We start from the raw sequence: 19,149 nt of genomic DNA on the forward strand, positions 1-19,149 counted from the left end.
GCCTCGGATTCCTCACCTGTTCCAATCTCTTCATCTCAGTATAGCACTTGCAACCTACGTCCTCAATTATTTTATGTATATATTCCAATCTCTGTCTTTACAGTTTCTGGCCTCTAGTACCATGGAGGTCATTGCTTCATGTCTTAAGAAATGTCCTGCCACCCTGTCCCTTCTCCTTGTCAGTGTTTTACACATATTCCTTTTCTCTCCTTTTCTGCGCAGAACCTCCTCATTCCTTACCTTATCATTCCACCTAATTTACAACGTTCGTCTGTAGCAACATATCTCCAATGCTTCAATTCTCTTCTGTTCCGATTTCCCGACAGTCTATCTTTCACCACCATTCAAGGCTGTGCTCCAAACGTACGTTCTCAGAAATTACTTTCTCAAATTAAGGCCTATGTTTGATACTAGTAGACTTCTCTTGGCCAGGAATGCAGTTTTTGTCAATACTTGTCTGCCGTTGATGTCCTCCTTGCACCGTCCGCCGCTGGTTATTTTGCTGCCTAGGTAGCAGAATTCCTTAACTTCATCTATTGACCATCAATCCTGACGTTATGTTTCTCGGTATTCTCATTTCCGCTACTTCTCATTACTTTCGTCTTTCTTTGATTTACTCTCAGTCTACATTCCGTACTCATTACTCTGTTCACTGCATTCAGCAGATCGCGTAATTCTTTTTCACTTCCACTCAGGATAGCAATGCCATCTGCGAATCGTATCATTCATATCTTTTCAACTTGATTTTTGATTCCAATCCTGAATCCTTCTTTTATTTCCATCATTGCTTCTTCGATGTACAGATTGAACAAGAGGGACGAAAAACTACATCCCTGTTTCATACCCTTTTTATTCCGAGCTCTTCGTTCTTGGTCGTCAACTCTTATTATTCCCTCCTGGCTCTTGTACATATTGTATATTACCCGTCTCTCCCTACAGCTCACCCCTATGTTTCTTAGACTTTATAAAATCTCGTACCAATTTACAATATCTAAAGCATTTTCCGGGTCGACAACTCCTATGAATGTCAGAATTGCCCCTCTCCTGCCTTCCGTATTCCTAAAGCCAAACTGACCGTCACCTATTATATTGTATTGTATTGAACTGGGGACCTAGAAACGATGGAGAGGCTTCGTCCCCGCCGTAGCCCGCAGTGGTACAATTCCACAACAGGCTACAGCCGTCCACTCACCCCACCGCCACCCCACACCGAGCCTAGGGTTATTGTGCGCTTCGGCCCCCAGTGCACACAATCGTTCCATTTCATATCACTTTGCTACTGTACCTCCAGATATTAAAACGACGTGACTGTGTGAAACAGGGCAGTAATAATGTTGTATCCGGAGATTACGAGTTTGTTTTTCCTTCTCATCCTGGTTCACTTATATTTTTCTACATTTAGACAAGCTGCCTGTAATCACATCAACTAGAAATTTCGTCTTTGTCACCTTGCATCGTCCTACAGTCACTCGGTCTCGACACCTGCCCGTACACGACAATATCATTAGCAGACTACTGCAGATTGCTGCCCATCCTGTCCGCCACATCAGTTACTTATACACATAAAATAGCGGTCCTATGACATTTCCCTGGGACACTGTTGACGATACTCTTCTCTCTGAACACTCGCTGTCGAGGACATCGTACTACGATATATAACCTTGAAGTTCACTGTATTTCGCGTTGGTGTGTAGAATGTATGAGACTGGCGATGTAGCATTAGGCTTTCGGAGAAACATTATCCACACAACTCCAATCTTACAATCAGTTTTGCACCCCATGCATCCAAGTTTATGACAAGAACAACGTACAGAACCATTAAAGAAAAATTGCGAAAATGTTAGACGACGATTAGTTTGGCATTCGGATAGGTAAAGCCAACGGAGAAGCAATTATGACGTTGCGGTTCATAACAGAAGCAATACAGAATAAAATCACGGCAAGTTAATAGAATTTATCAACCTGGGGTAAAGTGGTGCAAATGTTTGAATTCTGAGAGAAATTTGGGAAGGTACAGAGAAAGACCCGTATATACAATATGTACAGGAACTAAGAAGGAATAATAAGAGTAGACCACTCCTCACAGACGTCCTCTTCCTTGGCTTGTTCTTCCCAAAGTGAGCGAGCCTGGGACCCTACGAACATTTCCTTGGTCTGGTAAAAATTCTTTTGGGAAACGAAGTTCTGTGTCACTCCTTCAAACTTTTGTAATTCTGTACTCTGGTTCACAAGCAGTTTGAACAATCGAAGCATTCGATAGGAGACCAGACCTGAGATTCAGCACTCTACTAGCTCCATTGTCAGTATGGTTTATGGAAGGGCTTGCTTTGGACGTCAAACCAGCCCACCCTATGGCGTTTGGGAATCATTAACCTTCTAACATATTTATAGTTGCACTGAAAATGTGACACTACGCACTAATGATTTGTCAGGTTTGATTCCATTTGGAAGCAACTGTGCCCAGCAACTGATTTGTACACTCATAAACATTTTGCCTCTAATACACCCCTGGCCCGCTTCGCTTGCTGATTCATCTTCGCCACACCATCTCGCCGTCTGATCCTTCCGCACTAAACAGTTTATAGACCAAATAAGTATCTCCTCTCGCCTGTCACTGAACCTAAAACTACATGTACAAAAAGAAATAAGTTTGATAATAGTAACAGTTTGAGGAAGTGTTTTCGTACATACATATACACTGGTGAACCAAGACATTATGACTACCTGCTTAGTAGCTTGTTTGTCCGTCTTTGAAACTAAATAAATCACTGATGCTATGTGTCAGCGATCCAGAAGTTTGTTGGTAGATTTGTGGAGGTATGCAGCGTTAGGTGTCTACACACAGGTCATGTAAATCGCGTATATAATGGGCCACTGACTTGCGTACATGGTGATGGCTCCCGATAACAACCCAGATGGGTTCCCCAGGATTTACATCAGGAGAATTTAGTCGTCGAAACTTCAACGTGAGTTCACTATAATGCTTCTCAAACTACTGAAGCACGGTTCTGTCTCTGAGACATAGACGATTACACTGCTGAAAGATGACATATTGCATTCAGGGTTGCAGGTTGATCACAGCGTGTGTTCGATTACTACCACAGGTCCCATGCATGCGCAGAAGAAAGTCTTCCATAGCATAATACTGATCCCACCAACTTGCGTCCATGACGTTCTGTAGGCTTCGCGCTGCCGTTCACCTCGGTGCTGGTTTTTGTAAAGACGACCTTCCACCTAGTGTACCAAAACTGTGATGCACCCGAAGAGCTGGCCTGTTCCCACTGATCAACGGTCGAATTCGGATGGTCAAGTGTCCACTGCAATCGTAATTGAAGATGTCGTTGAGTCAACGCTTGAACTCGAAGTTATGGTCTTCTATGGATCTCCATGTTCAACAATGTACGATGAACAATGTGCTCCGAAACACTTGTGTGTTCCCAAAATTGTGCTCTTTCGGTAGAGATGCCACAGATTGTCATCTATGCTACTTTAGAGAGCAGATAAACCTCCGAACAGCACGATCTGTGAATAGTCGTGGACGTCCAATCATTTAGCACCTTTCTGAAAGGAATAACTGCCATTTAATGTACAACAGGATTTATTCCAGAATCTAGATTTCAGCTTTAGGCCATTATCAGGTGTTACAAGTATTAAAAATCATTAGACTTGAGTAGAACACAAGTCATCGTCAAATTTTTCCCTTTATTGACATTTCCATTCCCCCTCAGCAGCGGGCTGGCAGCAGCATAAGCGCTGCTCTTCAGCCAAGAGACATAAATAGACCACAAGACATTTCAAAAGAATATAAAGGAGATAACATGGCGGAATATAGAAACAAAAAAAGCGGAACAGAAGCAAAGAAGACATACAAAGCGGTGACTGTAAATCTAAAAAAGTATTTTACACAAAAAAACACATAATACGTTAAAAGGTACCAGGCAAAGAACAGCCGGAGCATACAAGTTCGTAGAACGAGTAAAACAGCCACATAATGGACGGCATAGCAAGGAACTGTCAAGGTCGATAAACAGCTCGAGCACACAATTAAAACCCACATCACTAGACGACAATATAACGGCACCGAAACAACGCTAACGTAGCACATTGATAACGAATAAAATCCTGGGAGGATGTGCAAGGGGGGAGGGGGGACAAGGGAAATGTGAAGAAGGGGAAAGGAGGCAAGGAGGAGGGGAGAGAAAGGGGGATGAGGTGGGGGGCGCACTGAAGGAGGGCTCGGAAGGAAGTCATCGTAAGTTTTCTTTTTTTCATTGTTGTGATTTCATTCCCCTGCCCCATATGGGTAGGGGAGGGCTGTCAGCAGCACAATCCGCCGCTCTTCAGCTGAGTGACATGACAACTAATACGAGAGTAAAATGTTACATATAAGACGATAAAAATGGAGGACATAAAACAGAGTAAGGGGACATAAAGGAGGTAAAAATACAATGACATGGAGACGTTCATTGGGCGACAATTAAAAAAGTCGACATAACATTAAAAAACACAGTTGGCGATTTTTAAAACACAAAGAAGGCACTGAAGGCACAAGCACATGTTAAAAGTCGGCCACAGTATTAAAAACACTCCAGAACAACACGCTTTAAACCCACTTGGAGCACACATGGTGAAGTATAAAACTGCCAGGTGGGACCTGCCGAGGGAAAGGTCATAGAGGAGGGGAGAGCAAGGGGCAGCAGGGGAGGTGGCAGAATGAAAAGAGGAGGCGCATCAGCAGGTACACCAAGAGGCAGGAGACTGGTGGGGCAGGAGATGAAGAGGGGAGACAAGGCAGGAGGTAGTGCAGAGACACTGAAGGGGAGCACAAGAGAGGGATTGGAAGTAGGAGGGGAAAGCCACTAATGAGAAGGGAGGGGGAGGAGAGGGAGCCCTGAGGAGGAGGCAAGAGGAAGATGGGGTTAGTTGGTAGGAAGGGTAGAAGTCAGGGCGAAGCTCATCATCAGGGAGGGGTAGACAGTGTGAGTTGCGTTGGGAAAGGAGGTGGAGGGTGTGGAGATGGAGAGAGGGTGGGACACAGCGGTAAAGGCACGGCAACGGGCTGGGAGTGGAGAGGAAGCGAGAAACCAGGGGATGAGGGGGGGGGGGGGGGTCAATGCAGCGGACAATATATAGTGTTTGGTTGTCTTCAAGGAAAAGGAGTTTCAGGAGGCAGAGTCTGCTGTGAGCTTTGTGTTGGATGGTAAGGAGACGTGGAGTGTAGGTGAGGTGGCTGTCGAGGATGAGGCCAAGGCATTTGAAGGTAGGAGTGAGGTGGATAGGACGGCCATAATGGTGACGTAGATCGTCAAAAAATGTAGCATCAGTTATATAAACCAATTTCGTTAACAGTAAATGCGAGAAAATTGGTGTAATAGGCTAATTCGCTGGCTATTAGAGTGAATTCTCCACTTTATATAGTTGTGGAGTAAAGTAGATGACCAAATCAGAGGTTGTAAACATTGCTATACTGTGTCTAAGCAGCCACCGAGTGAAAGTGTCATGATAATAGCCAGTAAATTAGCCTATTACACAAATGTTATCATTTTTACTGTTGACAAAATCGGTTTATGCAACCGAAGATACATGTTTTGACGATGACTTGTGTTTTACTCAAGTCTATGGAATTTTAAGTAGCCTAAGGCCTAAATCTAGATTATGGAATAACACCTGTTGTACAGTCAAACGGCGGTTATACCTCTCAAAGAGTTCTATATAACTATGGCTTCACACCAAAGTAAAATCATTTAACAACTAGTATAAGTGTCACTGCCTTTCTACCTCTTTCCGTAGATTCTCTCAGCAATAGCATGTGAACATTCAACCAGATTCACCATCTTCGAGATACTCGTTCTCAGGCTCTGTGCAGTAGTAATGTGCCAGTCGAAGTCGCTTATCTCAGTGGATGTCCCCACTTGCAGACCATATCGTCAATAGGGCGTTCCCCCCTCCGTGTCTGCTCCGCTTACACACTTTTGTAACCATGTCACGTGCCCGCAAGGCCACCAGGCGGTGTCCAACGTCGCGGTGGGCAGTGGTCATTATGTTCTGGCTGATCAGTGGTTATCGGCGATCACGGACCCTGTAGATCATGCGTTGACCTTACGATATTCTTCTATAAAATGACGATCTTGTGCCCTTTGGATCCAGTTCTCAAAGACACTAAACTGTTGAAGGTCCTTCCGCAGTTCAGACCCCCATCTCTTCTCTGGTCTTTCAATGGACGAGTTCCGTCAGGTTGTCCCATAGGCACAGCTTGGCCCAGTACGTTTCTGGGCCCCTGGCAGTGTGCCTTGCCAGGCTTATTCTCCACGTTTTTATTTTATGTACGATATTATGTTGTTTCAGTAGGTCATACAGTTGTTGGTTCTTTCTCAGTCTCCATGTGTTCTCTTCGCGGATTGGTCCAAAGAGCTTTCTCATGATTTCCTATCAACGATAAGCAGGTCTCTTCATCTTGTTATGGTGCTGAACATTTCTGTCCCATGTAACAACACCGTTACTGTAGCTGTATTGTAGCTTTAAGGCTTGTCTTAATTGACAGATTTTTGATGACATCATCTGCTTGAGTCTAAAATAAGTTTTAGACCCATTGACAATACGTTGATCAATTTCTTGTTGTAGGTTATTATGTCTGTTGAGCCAGGTGATGAGATATTGTAAATTTTCAACTCTGGTTACATTCAATGTTCCAGCCTGTTATGGGGCATTATTAGGGTATTCTCTGAATACCTCTATCACTTCAGTCTTCATCATATTAACCATCAGTCCAACGCTAATGGCGTTCTTTGCTAAGTCCCCTGTGGCTTCTACCAACTCTCCACTACGGCTGCAACATCTTCTACATATCCCAACAGCCATGTTCTTCCATTGAGCATCATCCCTTTACCTTCTCTGTTCATTTGCTGAACTACTTTCTCCATGGATAAATTAAAAACCTATGGCGAAATGGCATGATCCTGTCTCACATGTGGTGTTGAATTCCTTGGGTAGCTCCCCCTGGTATTTCACTTTGGCTTTTGTCTCTGCTGTAACACCTTAAACAAGTTAATTAAGTTCCTTGGTATGCCAAGCTCCCTTCCTGCTATACATGCATAAGTATGAAATATTTAAATTTTTAAATATTGTGGAAGTAGTGAGCCTAGTGTTGTGATGTATAGAGCAGGACAAGCATAACATAAGTAAATGATTCATAGAAAATTAAAGTAATTACAAAGTATTTTTCCATTCGTGCTGTTGGTGGCACCTTACCATGTTTGCATTATTACAATATCCCCACGCAATTGTATATATTTCATTATACACTAATTAATTAACGATTGATTGGGGTATGCTATGTTTACGCAGTGAAGCCACACAATCAGCCGCTACATAATTAGCTACACAACGTAGAGCTATAGTGCTTAAAAGGACTACAAAATGACCTAAGATAGGCCGCTTGATAGCGGAATTATGCGCTAGAAACGCATACAACAGAGTGTTTGATATATAAGGCGAGCAGCTGAAGTACCCTAACATTTGTGGGATTAGTTCTGGTCTATCTTCTTACCACAGTTGCGCAAGGACGCTCTGCGAGTGCTTCAGAAATCTGCTGTTGAACCTACAGCCTGCAAGGTAGGAAGATACCATCTCACACCTGCAGAGTTCAGAAGCGCGCAGAAGTATCAACATTGATGTAATCGGACCATAACTTCAATGTCGGTTCCACTACACTCCCTGTACAGGAAACGTTATCGCTGACAGAAATTAGCGTACAGGTTCAAGTGTAACTATATGTTAGTGAAAACGACAATCTTAGATTTTCGTTGTCAAGGTTATTTTTTCTCTAAGTGTGACTTCATAATATCATAATTATAATACGTACAGGATGGTAAAATATTTATATTGGGTGTTCTCAACTGGTAAACGACGTTTCTAAGTATTCTAAACTCTTTAATAGTTAGATGGTTGACGACCATGTCTCGGGGTCGAAAAAATAAAAAAATAAAATAAAGAAAATACAGTTGGACCAGAATCATCAGTTAACCTAAAAATTTACAATTACAATACCCAATCAATGGATGGGGTCGGTAAAGAGCAATCAGAAAGAAGTACACAATTAAAACGATTCAATAACTTCTGGGTATAAAGCAATCTACAGCGGCTGACCAATTCTTTTCGTTAAATCCGGTATGTCGCGTTTCTGTTTAAATTTAGCCGGCCGGAGTGGCCGAGCGGTTAAAGGCGCTACAGTCTGGAACCGCCCGACCGCTACGTCGCAGGTTCGAATCCTGCCTCGGGCATGGCTGTGTGTGATGTCCTTAAATTAGTTAGGTTTAAGTAGTTCTAAGTTCTAGGGGACTTATGACCACAGCAGTTGAGTCCCATAGTGCTCAGAGCCATTTGAATTTCGTTTAAATTTAAACCAGACATTCGTGAATATGTTTAACTACAGGTCATGGTCGAATGTATGAAAACTAGGAGAAACGGAGACGACCACAGTTACGAGTGTAGCGGTCGCGCGGTTCCAGACTGTAGCGCCTAGAACCGCTCGGCCACCCGGGCCGGCACTCCAGATACATGCCTGGTGCATCTAGCATGCAGACAGATCGGTTCCAGGCCCTCAACTGGCCTCCTTTCAACCAACACACAGCCATCACTGGCACAGAGGCAGAACCACTTTCATCAGAAAATACAACAGACCTCCACCCTGCCCACGAATGAGCTCATGCCTAACACCAAAGAAGCTGCAAATGGCAGTGTTTTGGTGTCAGCGGAATGCCTGCTACAGGGCGTCTGGCTCGGAACTGTAACCAATTTGCAACAGTCCGTTGTCACTGTATTGACAACTGCTGTTCACATTGCTGTTGCAAATGCAGTGTGATGCATTAGAGTCATATGCTGACACGATGGTATTCCCTCTTGGGAGCGCCATTAGACCGTCAGGAGCTCTGTCATTGTCTTGTGGTGACTTACGACCTCGTGAAAATCGCTGCTAGTAGTCATGTACAGCTGTTGCATTCATGAAACGTTTTTCTGCAATATCGTAGAAGGAAAATAAAGCTTTACGTAGCCCTAGTACACGACCTCGTTCTGATTCAGTGAGATGTTGATAATGGCGTCTTTGTCACCTTAAATTCATTCTCGTCTAACATCTCACCAGGTCGACCCTCAAATGTAGCTAACGCTCACGATCATTATAGCGACGCTGATTTGTCTTCAATAGTGGCAGTAATTTCGCTAGATGCAATGTTCAGTGTGTGCCTGATGGTTCCTCCGCCCGCCACACATCGTAGTTCTGCGGGTTGCCGTACTGTCGAACGCCTACATGGCAGCGCAGCTCAATTCCCTGCTACATTGCTGCAGGAAGCCACGTTCTCTAGACACAGTCGACACTAGCTCGCATTAGCGAAGCCACGTGGCAACGCCCGCCTCTTGGTATTAATGCAGCGGGTGGCCTTTATAGTACAACTGCAGCTCTATAGCAATGCGAATCCCACCGCGTATCCAAGTGTGAATACGAGTGCCATACGAGGAGTCTCCGACGCAGCGTTTTAGGACCAAGACAATGTCACTGTAGGCGACCGGCTCTGGCCTCGTGTACGGTAGTGAGACAGTGTGCTCTCTCGTACCTTCCTGCAACGGGACTGAATGAGTGACACTTCTTCGAATACATAAGAACGTCTTATGTTCCTGTCACTGAGAATCTGTTGTTCATGTTTTCTTCTAGAATTTCTTTTTCTTTATTGGTTTTCGATTCCCGCCAAAGTAAGCGGGCAGGCAGCGGCTTAGTACACCACTCTTCAGCCTACAGAATTTGTAAAAGCATAATAAGAAGACAATAAATAATAAAAGCAGGCAATAAAATTGTGACTTCTAAATTGTAAAATGCTGGAAGTTTTTGGAAGTTAAAATATAAAAAAAGAGTTGGTGATGCTAATTAAAACACACAGCAAGCAGACAGGTAAAGCACTAGACAGACAATTATAAAAACATGGCTATAGTCTGGATTCTGTTCACAAGGGATAAAAAAATCAAACCTAGCAACAGTATGGTTTCTGTTCATAACAATTAAGAAAAGACGCACAACATTTAACACTCACTTAAAACCCCGCTGCCTAGGCCAGATTGGGTGGTGACCCGGACAGATGAGAAAAGAGGGCGGCAAGAGGGAGGAGAGGAAAAGCAAAAGGGGGAGGACTCATAAGGGGGACAGGGTGGCGGGATGCGAGATGGAATGTGGAAAGGCAGAGGAGGAGACTGCAAAAGGATATGGGGGAGAGAAGGAAGTCAAAGACAGGGTAGGTGGGGAAGAGGGAAAAACAGGATGGGAAGGGAGGGTAAGAGGGAGTCCAGGAAAAGGACAGAGGTAGGGAGGGGTGTGAGGATCAGAGTTGATAGGAGGGATAAATGGAGAGGGCATCATCCAGGAGTTGACAGAAGCCACTTTGGGAAAGGAGATCAAGGGTGTAGAGATGGAGGGTACATGGGACCCAGCAGTGCGGTAGTGGGTGGGGGTTGGAGAGGAGAGCAGCAACTAGGGGATGGAGCGATGAAGTCTGTGGCAGGTGCAGAGGACTCGGATATGTTTGACGAAAAGGAGCAGAAGGGGGAAAACTGGTTGGTTGGTTTAAAAGAGGGGGAAAAGGGAGGAACTACAAGGTCAGCGGTCCATTGTTCCTAATAAAACAATGCCACAAGTATGAGAATAAAATATACGAGACATATAACACAAATCGGAAAGAAAGGAAAGACCACAAGATCTAAGGAAAGGCAACGAACACCAAAAGGAACAAAAGAGGACAAGAGAACAACAGAGAGATGCAAGGAACAGTTAGAAGAGAGTAAAACAAGGTAGCAGATTACAGTGGCTGGTGGACCACGGTAATAAAAAGGAAAAGCCAGCCACCCTGCAACGCATTAAAACCTTCACACTACAAGCACTAGGGTGGAAGGACACACAGCGACAAAGGACAGACGCTAAAACTCAGATCGAATGATAAAACCGACCCTCATTGATGAAACGTAAAACCAAGTCAGCTGATGAGGCGTTGTCTGCTAAAATCAATGATAACTAGTCCGTCAACCGAAGATGAAGTCGCAGGGCAGCCAAAGAAGGACATAGCAGAAAAATATGGGCCACTGTTAAACGGGCTCGGCATCGACACTAAGGTGGGTCTTCACGGCGCAGGAGGTAGCCATGGGTCGTCCATGCGTGATCGATGTGGAGCCGGCAGAGAACCACAAATTCCCTGCGAGACGCCCTCATCGAGGACTTCCACACATTCGTGGTCCCATTAATGGCTCGCAGTTTGTTGTGCGTACTGAGATTTTTTCATTCCGTCTCCCAAAGCTGAATAATCTTGCGGCGTAATAACGAACGCAGCTCAGTCGCGGGGATGCCCATCTCCAGAAGTGGTTTCCGTGTAGCCTGTTTGGCCAGCCTGTCAGCAAGTTCATTTCCTGGGATTCTGACGTGACCAGGGATCCAGACGAACACCACAGAACGACTGGACCGTTCCAGGGTATAGATGGACTCTTGGATGAACGCTACCAAAGAATGACAAGGGTAGCACAGGTCGATAGTTTTCAGGCTGCTCAAGGAGTCAGTACGTAAAAGAAAAGACTCCCCAGGGCATGAACGGAAATACTGAAGCGCACGCGAAATGGCCACCACTTTGCAGTGAATACACTGCAGCCCTCGGGTAAGGAATGCTGTTCAATACGGCCGTCGTGCACGTAGGCAAAGCCAACGCGACCATCAGCCATCGAGCCTTCGGTGTAAACTACTTCAGAGCCTCGGAACACGTCAAGAATTGAGAGGAAGTGACAGCGAAGAGCCGCAGGGGTAATAGATTTCTTTTGGTCACGTGAAAGGTCCATACAAAGCTGCGGCCGAGGCTTACATCACGGAGGCGTACGTGAACGGACCGCAAGTAGAGGCGGGCAAGGGAAGGACTCCAGTTCGGAGTGAAGGGACCGCATTCGAACCGCAATCGTTGGCCCTGACCTAGGCCTCCGATGCGGGAGATGGAATGCCGTTAGCGGAAAAAGTAGATGGTAATTCGGATGCTCAGGGAAACTACGAATGTGTGCTGCCTAACTGGGAGCAGTTGCTCATGTCTGATCTGCAATGATGGGTCACCGGACTCGTTCTAAAAGCTCCTGACGCTAGTCGAACCCCACAGTGGTGCACAGGGTCGAGTAAATGCAACGCTGAAGACGCTGCCGAATCATAAACCACACTCCCACAGTCAGTTCAGGATTGGAAAAGGGGTCTGTAGCGTACAGCGTACAGCGATCTGCACCCCCCATTGGTGTTGCTCAGGCAACAGAGGGCATTGAGGAGCTGCCAGCACTTCATTTTAAGCTGACGAAGGGAACCAAGTCAATCGAGCGTCGAAACCCAGTACTAGGGATCGATAAGTCTCCACTGCAGTGAATGGATCGTCATTAAGGTAAAGTGCTAGTTCTGGATAAATGGTACAACGCCGACAGAAGTGCATGGCACACAATTTTGCATCTGAAAACTGGAAGCCGTGGGCTAGAGCCCATGACTGCGCCTTGTGGATGGCTCCATGGAGACGCCGCTCAGCAACACCAGTACTGGAGCAACAGTACGAAATGCAGAAGTCGTCTGCATACAGAGAAGGTGAGACAGAAGGCCCGACAGCTGCTGCTAGACCGTTAATGGCCACTAAAAATAGACACTTAATACAGAGTCCAGCGTGACTCCATTCTCCTGGGTGTGGATGGAACTATGGGAGGCAAAACTTGGACACGGAAAGTACGGAGCGAAAGGAAGTTTTGGATAAAAATCGGGAGCGGGCCCCAGAGACCCCACTCATACAATGTGGCAAGGATATGATGTCGCAAGGTCATGTCGTATGCTTTACGTAAGTCAAAAAAGACGGAGACCAGTTGTTCCTGTCTGGAAAAGACTGTTCGGATGGCAGACTCGATGGACACAAGATTATCAGTAGTAGAGCGATCCTGGCGGAAGCCACCCTGACATGGAGCCAGCAGGCCACGTGACTCCAGGACCTAACCCAACCGCCGACATACCGTACGTTCCAGAAGCTTAAAAACAACGTTGGTGAGGCTGATGGGCCGATAGCTATCCACATCAAGCGGGTTTCTACCGGGTGTGAGCACTGGAAGGATACTGCTCTCCCGACATTGCTATGGAAAGACGACATCGCAGCAGATCCGGTTGAAGATGAAGTGTCGCTTGTAGTCAGATGTTTAATCATCTGGCTGTGGATCCGATCAGGCCCAGCAGCCGGGTCGGGGCAACGTGTAAGGGCACTGAGGAGCTCCCACTCTAAATGTGGAGTTACAGGATTCACTATGGCGTGTAGTGATTGAGAGGACGTTCCCTTCGAGCTACCGTTTGAGTATGCGAAAGGCTGGTTGGTAATTCTCCGACGCAGAGGTTAGAACAAAGTGCTCAGCAAAGTGCTCGGCAATCGCGTTTGGGTCAGTAGATAACACACCATTTATGGTAACACTGGGGACAAGTGTTGGGGCCTGGTACCCGAAAATACGTTTGATCTTTGCCCAGACTTGGGAAGGTGTCGTATGGCACCCAATGGTCGGGACGTATCTCTCCCAACACTCCCACTTCCGTCGTTTGATAACGTAGCGAACACAGGCACAGATCCATTTAAACGGCTAAGAGGTGCTCCAGGGAAGGGTGCCGCTTATGCCGCTGTATAGCACGCCGGCGCTCCTTCATTGCTTGAGCGACTTCCGGCGACCACCTTATGCCTGGGGCACCCTAAAGAAAGAGGGATCGAGTTTTCTACCGCAGAAACTGTGGTTGTAGTCACCTGCGTAACCATCACATCGATGTTACCGTGTGGGGTAGATTCATTGGTGACGGCACATGTGAAAGTTTCCCAGTCTGCCTTGTTTAAAGCCCATCTGGGCAGGAGTCCGTGGGCCTGACGCTGGGGCAGTGACAGGAAGATGAGGAAGCGGTTACTACCACACAGGTCGTCATCTGCTCTCCAGTGGATAGATTGGAGAAGTCCTGGGCTGAAAATTGATAAATCAATGGCCGAGTAACTACCATGAGACGCACTAAAATGTGTGGCGGCCCCAGCGTTTAAGAGGCAGAGGTCGAACTGAGACAGTTAAGTTTCGACATCTCTGCTTCGGCCAGTAAGCATGATACCACCCCACAAGGGGTTATGGGCATTAAAATCTCTCAAAAGTAGGAAAGGTTTATGGAGTTGATCAATCAGTGCAGCTAATACAATCAGGGGTACTGCACCATCTGGAGCAAGATATACATTGCAGACAGTTATTCCCTGTGTCATGCTTATTCTAACATCCACAGCTTCAAGAGGGGTTTGAAGGGGCACATGTTCACCACGGACTGAATTTAGGACATAAACGGAAAACCCATCTGACACTCGATTATAGTCGCTATGGTTCCTGTAATATCCCTCACAGCCACAGAGGGCAGGTGTCCGCATTGTGGGAACCAGGTTTCCTGGAGGGCAATGCAGATAGCAGGTGTAAAGCTTCAAAGTTGCTGTAGCTCAGCCAGGCGGTGGAAAAAACGGCCGCAATTCCACTGGAGGATGACATCATGAGACTGGGAAGGCATGGAACATTCAATGAGGCAGTTTACGCCTCGGGGTCACCTGCTGCCACCGACTTCTTTTCTGTGCAGTCTATATCTATTTTGTCTGAGGGTCTGGCAAGATCTAGGACCTCAGAGGATGCCAAAATCTCCACCCGATCCTCAGACGCAGAGATTGTAGGTACTGTTGGTGTGGGTGCCACCACAATTTATTTGGTCTTAGAGGTTTTCTTTTTGGATTTATCTCACTGCTCCATGGGTTTCCCTATCTGGGAGGACTTCACAGGCTCATTCTCTGGGACTGAGAATGAGTGTGAAGCCTTATCACGAGCTGCTTTTGGGCTCTTCAGCCACTGGTGGGTATCATCTTCCCACTAGCTGAAACCTGGTAAGAGAGTGACCCAAGGGACCCATTCATAGTGAGAGAAGCCAAAGTAGACTTACACTTCTCTGGCTTACAAGTGGGGACAGACATCCCAAACGGTTGGGGGGGTGGGGGTGTGTTGCTCCCAAAGTAGGTGGTGCAGGAGCAACAGCCACCCACCGTCAAGGGGGCAGGTGTAGACTTCCAGTTCTGAGAGGTGATTTGGGTTGGTGGAGCTGATGGTGCAGGAACTAAATAAAGGATGGGGCCCCGCCACGCCCACACCAACGTGGTGACTAAACCAAAAGTTCTACTGTCACCTCCGAAAACATGTTAGTTTTTGAATCCGGCGTCACAGGATGCGGGCTGTGATGTTATCCATACGTCTGGGTAAGATTACTCATAAACATGGTCCATCAGGAGATAGAAGTGGTCGAAAACGATTGAAGGGTAGCGGTTGTAAGGGCAGAGGATAAAAAGTGCCAAGGAAAGCGCCATGGGAAAAAAAGCTCTGCGACAGTAGGACGGGTAGTAAGGACAGTAGCGGCTTGCTAGCTGCGACAGAGCATGCAAGGTGAGGTAAGGTTAGTATGAGGTATCGTACATCGTTACCTATGTTATGCGTGTTCGTTAACTAGGTCCGTCCTGGTGCTACGGCTGGGCTCGCTTGTAGTCTCCTGGGCCGGCTGCAGTGGCTTCCTCCCTGTAACAAAGGAATTCGGCGCGGCAACGCATGCGTTGCTGTTAGGCCCTCTGCTGCACCTTGTCGTCAGTGACTTGGTACTGCTTCATCAGTCTGGTGCAGAACGGCGGCGGCCGACCACTGTTCTGCGTCCTCCTCAACTGCACAGCGCAGCCCTTCTGTTTGTTCAGAGAGCTGCGCCGCTTCAGAGTCGGAGAAATGCAGGTCGTTCGCTCGCGCTCGTGCGGTGAAGGCTACCTTTTTGTCTTCTCAGTCCCTTGCGGGGGCCGCTCCCGCAGCGGTCGGCGTCGCCACCGGTTCCGCTGGGGCGGCGGTTTTCTTCTTTGTACCTTTCACCTGCGGTGCTGCTGGGGCAGCCGCTGGGACAGGCACGCGAACGTCCTTCTGCGAGGTCGCAGGAGTGTTCACAGGTACTGCTGCGCTGAGGCCTTGGGCGAAGACTGCGCGCAGTTGCATCAAGGCCTCTTCCTTCTCTGCAGCCACTGCGGCTGCGAAGGCAGCCCTCTCTGCCGCCATGACGGCTTTGAGGGCTACAGTGGCCTCCTTCACGGCGGTGCCGAGTTCGAGGTCACATTTCTTCTCGGGAGCGCGAGCTGCATCCTGACTGCCCGTTTCCGGGCAGTCGTCCCTGCCCCTGGCAGGTGGAGCTGCTACTGCTCCGTCCCCCAGCTGCGCCGGGCTGTTCTGCGCCCTACGTCGTTTCCGACGTCGTCTTCTCTTCTTCCGCTGCGTCGGTGCGGCCGCGGCCGCGGCCGCCTCGCCGCCTTCGGCACGGTTACGGCTCGAGAAAGCCGTGCAACCGCGCCAACTGGCGACGTGCGGGCCGCCACACCGGACACAAGTCGGCAGAACGTTGCTGCCGTGGTCGCAGGCGCGGCTGTCGTGCTCCCCTGAGCACTTGACGCACCGCGCCACGTTGCGGCAATACTTCGCAACATGGCCCTCGCCCTGGCACCTGAAGCACTGGGGCTGGGGGTCCGTAGCGGTCGGGAGAGCTTCTGTCGTAACCGGGAAGCCCAGCAACCTCCGCAAGTCGAAGATGTCTCTCCCGCCGTCGACCGTTTGCACCGTCACGGCATAGAGCGGCGCCCTCTTCCTGTTGGTCCGGTTGTGCAGCCTTGCGGTTGCATTACCAAACCCGGCTCGCAGCAGCCCTTCCCGGACTGCTGCCTCATCACAGCACCAAGATACCCCCTGAGGATTGCCTCGGTCGTCTCCATCCTCCCTACGAAGGTGCCTTCTCACGCGCCGGCGGCGCCTCGACGATGTGGTCGGCCACGTTTGCAGCTCGAATGCAGATCAGCGAGTCTGTATCGACAGACTCGTAGACCACCTCGTTCCGAGCGCAGTTCGTAATGGTGTCGAACATCGCTGTCCACGCGCCTTTGCACTTGACGTACAAAGGGGGGACAGTCAGCGACTCGTCTTCTCGGGAATTCCTTTCATGGTCGGCAGACTCAGTGAGTTGCAAAACCAAAGGACCCTTCGTAGCGGGAGGTTTCCTCTGCGCACCCTTCTTTCCCATGCAGCGAGGCGCGGAATACGACAATCTGCAGGCGTTGTGAAAACAACACACGACAATTTGCTTTCCACGGCGCCCACAGCAGAGAAACCTCTTCACTAGCTCCCAGCGGCCGAGTAAGCGTAGCGCGCAACGGCAGCGATGCGCTCGCCTCGCTAGCTCAGGCCGCTCTGGTTCAAGAACTGTTGTAGCAGCTGTGTAAGGCGATGTCATAAGCACAGGATGCAGGCATTCAAATTTTCTCTTGGCCTCAGTGTAGGTCGGTCGTTCCAGGGTCTTGTACTCCATGATTTTCCTTTCTCTCTGGAGAAATCTGCAGTCCGGCGCGCAAGGCGAATGGTGCTCTCTGCAGTTGACACAGATGGGAGGCGGGGCACATGAAGTATTGGGATGTGATGGGCGTCCACAATCTCGGCATGTGACATGGAAGTACAGTAGCAAGACGTAGGTCCGAACTTCCAGCACTTTAAGCACCGCATTGGTTGAGGGATATAGGGCTTTACATCACAGCAGTAGACCATCACCTTAACTTCTCAGGCAATATATCACCCTCAAAGGCCAAGATGAGGACACTGGTGGCAACCTGATTATCCCTTGGACCCTGGTGGACAAGTTGAACGAAATGTACACTTCGCCACTCTAAGTTGGCACCAGCTCATCGTCGGACTGCTAAAGAAGGTCCTTGTGGAATGTGATACCCTGTACCATATTTAAGCTCTTATGGGGCGTGATGGGTACAGAAACATCCCCCAGCTTGTCACAACCGAGTAACTCCTGTGACTGGGCAGAGGATCCTGTTTTGATCAAAACTGACCCACATCTCATTTTGGACAAGCCCTCCACCTCCCGAAATTTGTCCTCTAAATGCTCAACAAAAAACTGAGTCTTCATTGTCATGAAAGATTCTCCATCAGCTCTCGAACATACAATGTACTGGGGTGAATAAGATCCACTGTCATTCTTAGCCTGACGTTCCTCCCATGGTGTGGCCAGGGAGAGGAACGATTTGGGGTCATACTTCTGTGTGTTGAATTGAGCTTGTGATTACTTAGAGACTGCTGGTGTTTCACCATCAGCAAGAGATGATGGACTACGCTTCTAGCGTGTGATCCCCCATGATGCCACCAACTCCGACCAGGGGCCCTCCCCATGGGCGCCACCCAGCTGCAGTAAAGGCCACCTGGCAGGATGGCCATTGCCAGGAGTCCCGATGCCCCAGGGGTATGGGCATCTACCCCCTGGAATACGTGGGGAGTAAACGGCGCAGGCATCAGCAGAGTGATCCCTGATCCCTGTGTGGTCAGGGGGCTACAACCATCAAGGTACATGGCGACCCCACCACAACAGACTGGCTACCGTTATGGATATCAGGTGCAAAAAAATCCATGCTCATCGTCGATGCAGAAAGCGACACTGCATAGTGCATGGTGGAAAACGCACCCAGGAATGTGTCCTCGGCCAAGAGATGGAGAATGGGTGGGACAGCAATGGGATGATGAGAAAGTGGGCTAAAGATCTCAATGCATGAGGGACACAATGTACCATGTAAGGCGCTATTCCCCAATTGGCTCGCTCTTTGGGAAAATTTTAAAGAATGGAGGTCAAACCCTACAGGGGACCATCATATAAAGAGCGAAACGTGTGAAACTCATATTAGTCGGCTCTTATGACAGGCAGGAGTACCTTGGGCCTATTCTAATCCCCAGACCCGCAGAGGGGTGGGGGAAAGGAATCAGATCATTGAGGATCTGAGTGGAGGATGGGTGGCGTGTGTGGAAGGTGAGGCGGAGTGCATGGTGCTCGAGAATCTGGAGGGACTTGTAGAGTTAGGTTGGAATGTCAAAGTAGAGGATGGGCCAGATCAGGGATTTGTAGGTGTGGAGTATAGTAGATGGGTTCAATCCCAATGTATTGCCAGAGCGGAGCTTAAGAAGACGGATCTGGTTGTGGGCTTTAGATTGGATAGAGCTGATATGAGGGGTCCAGGTAAG

This window comes from Schistocerca americana, chromosome 6 (genome assembly GCF_021461395.2).
Source record: "Schistocerca americana isolate TAMUIC-IGC-003095 chromosome 6, iqSchAmer2.1, whole genome shotgun sequence".
In the NCBI taxonomy this organism is placed as follows: Eukaryota; Metazoa; Arthropoda; class Insecta; order Orthoptera; family Acrididae; genus Schistocerca; species Schistocerca americana.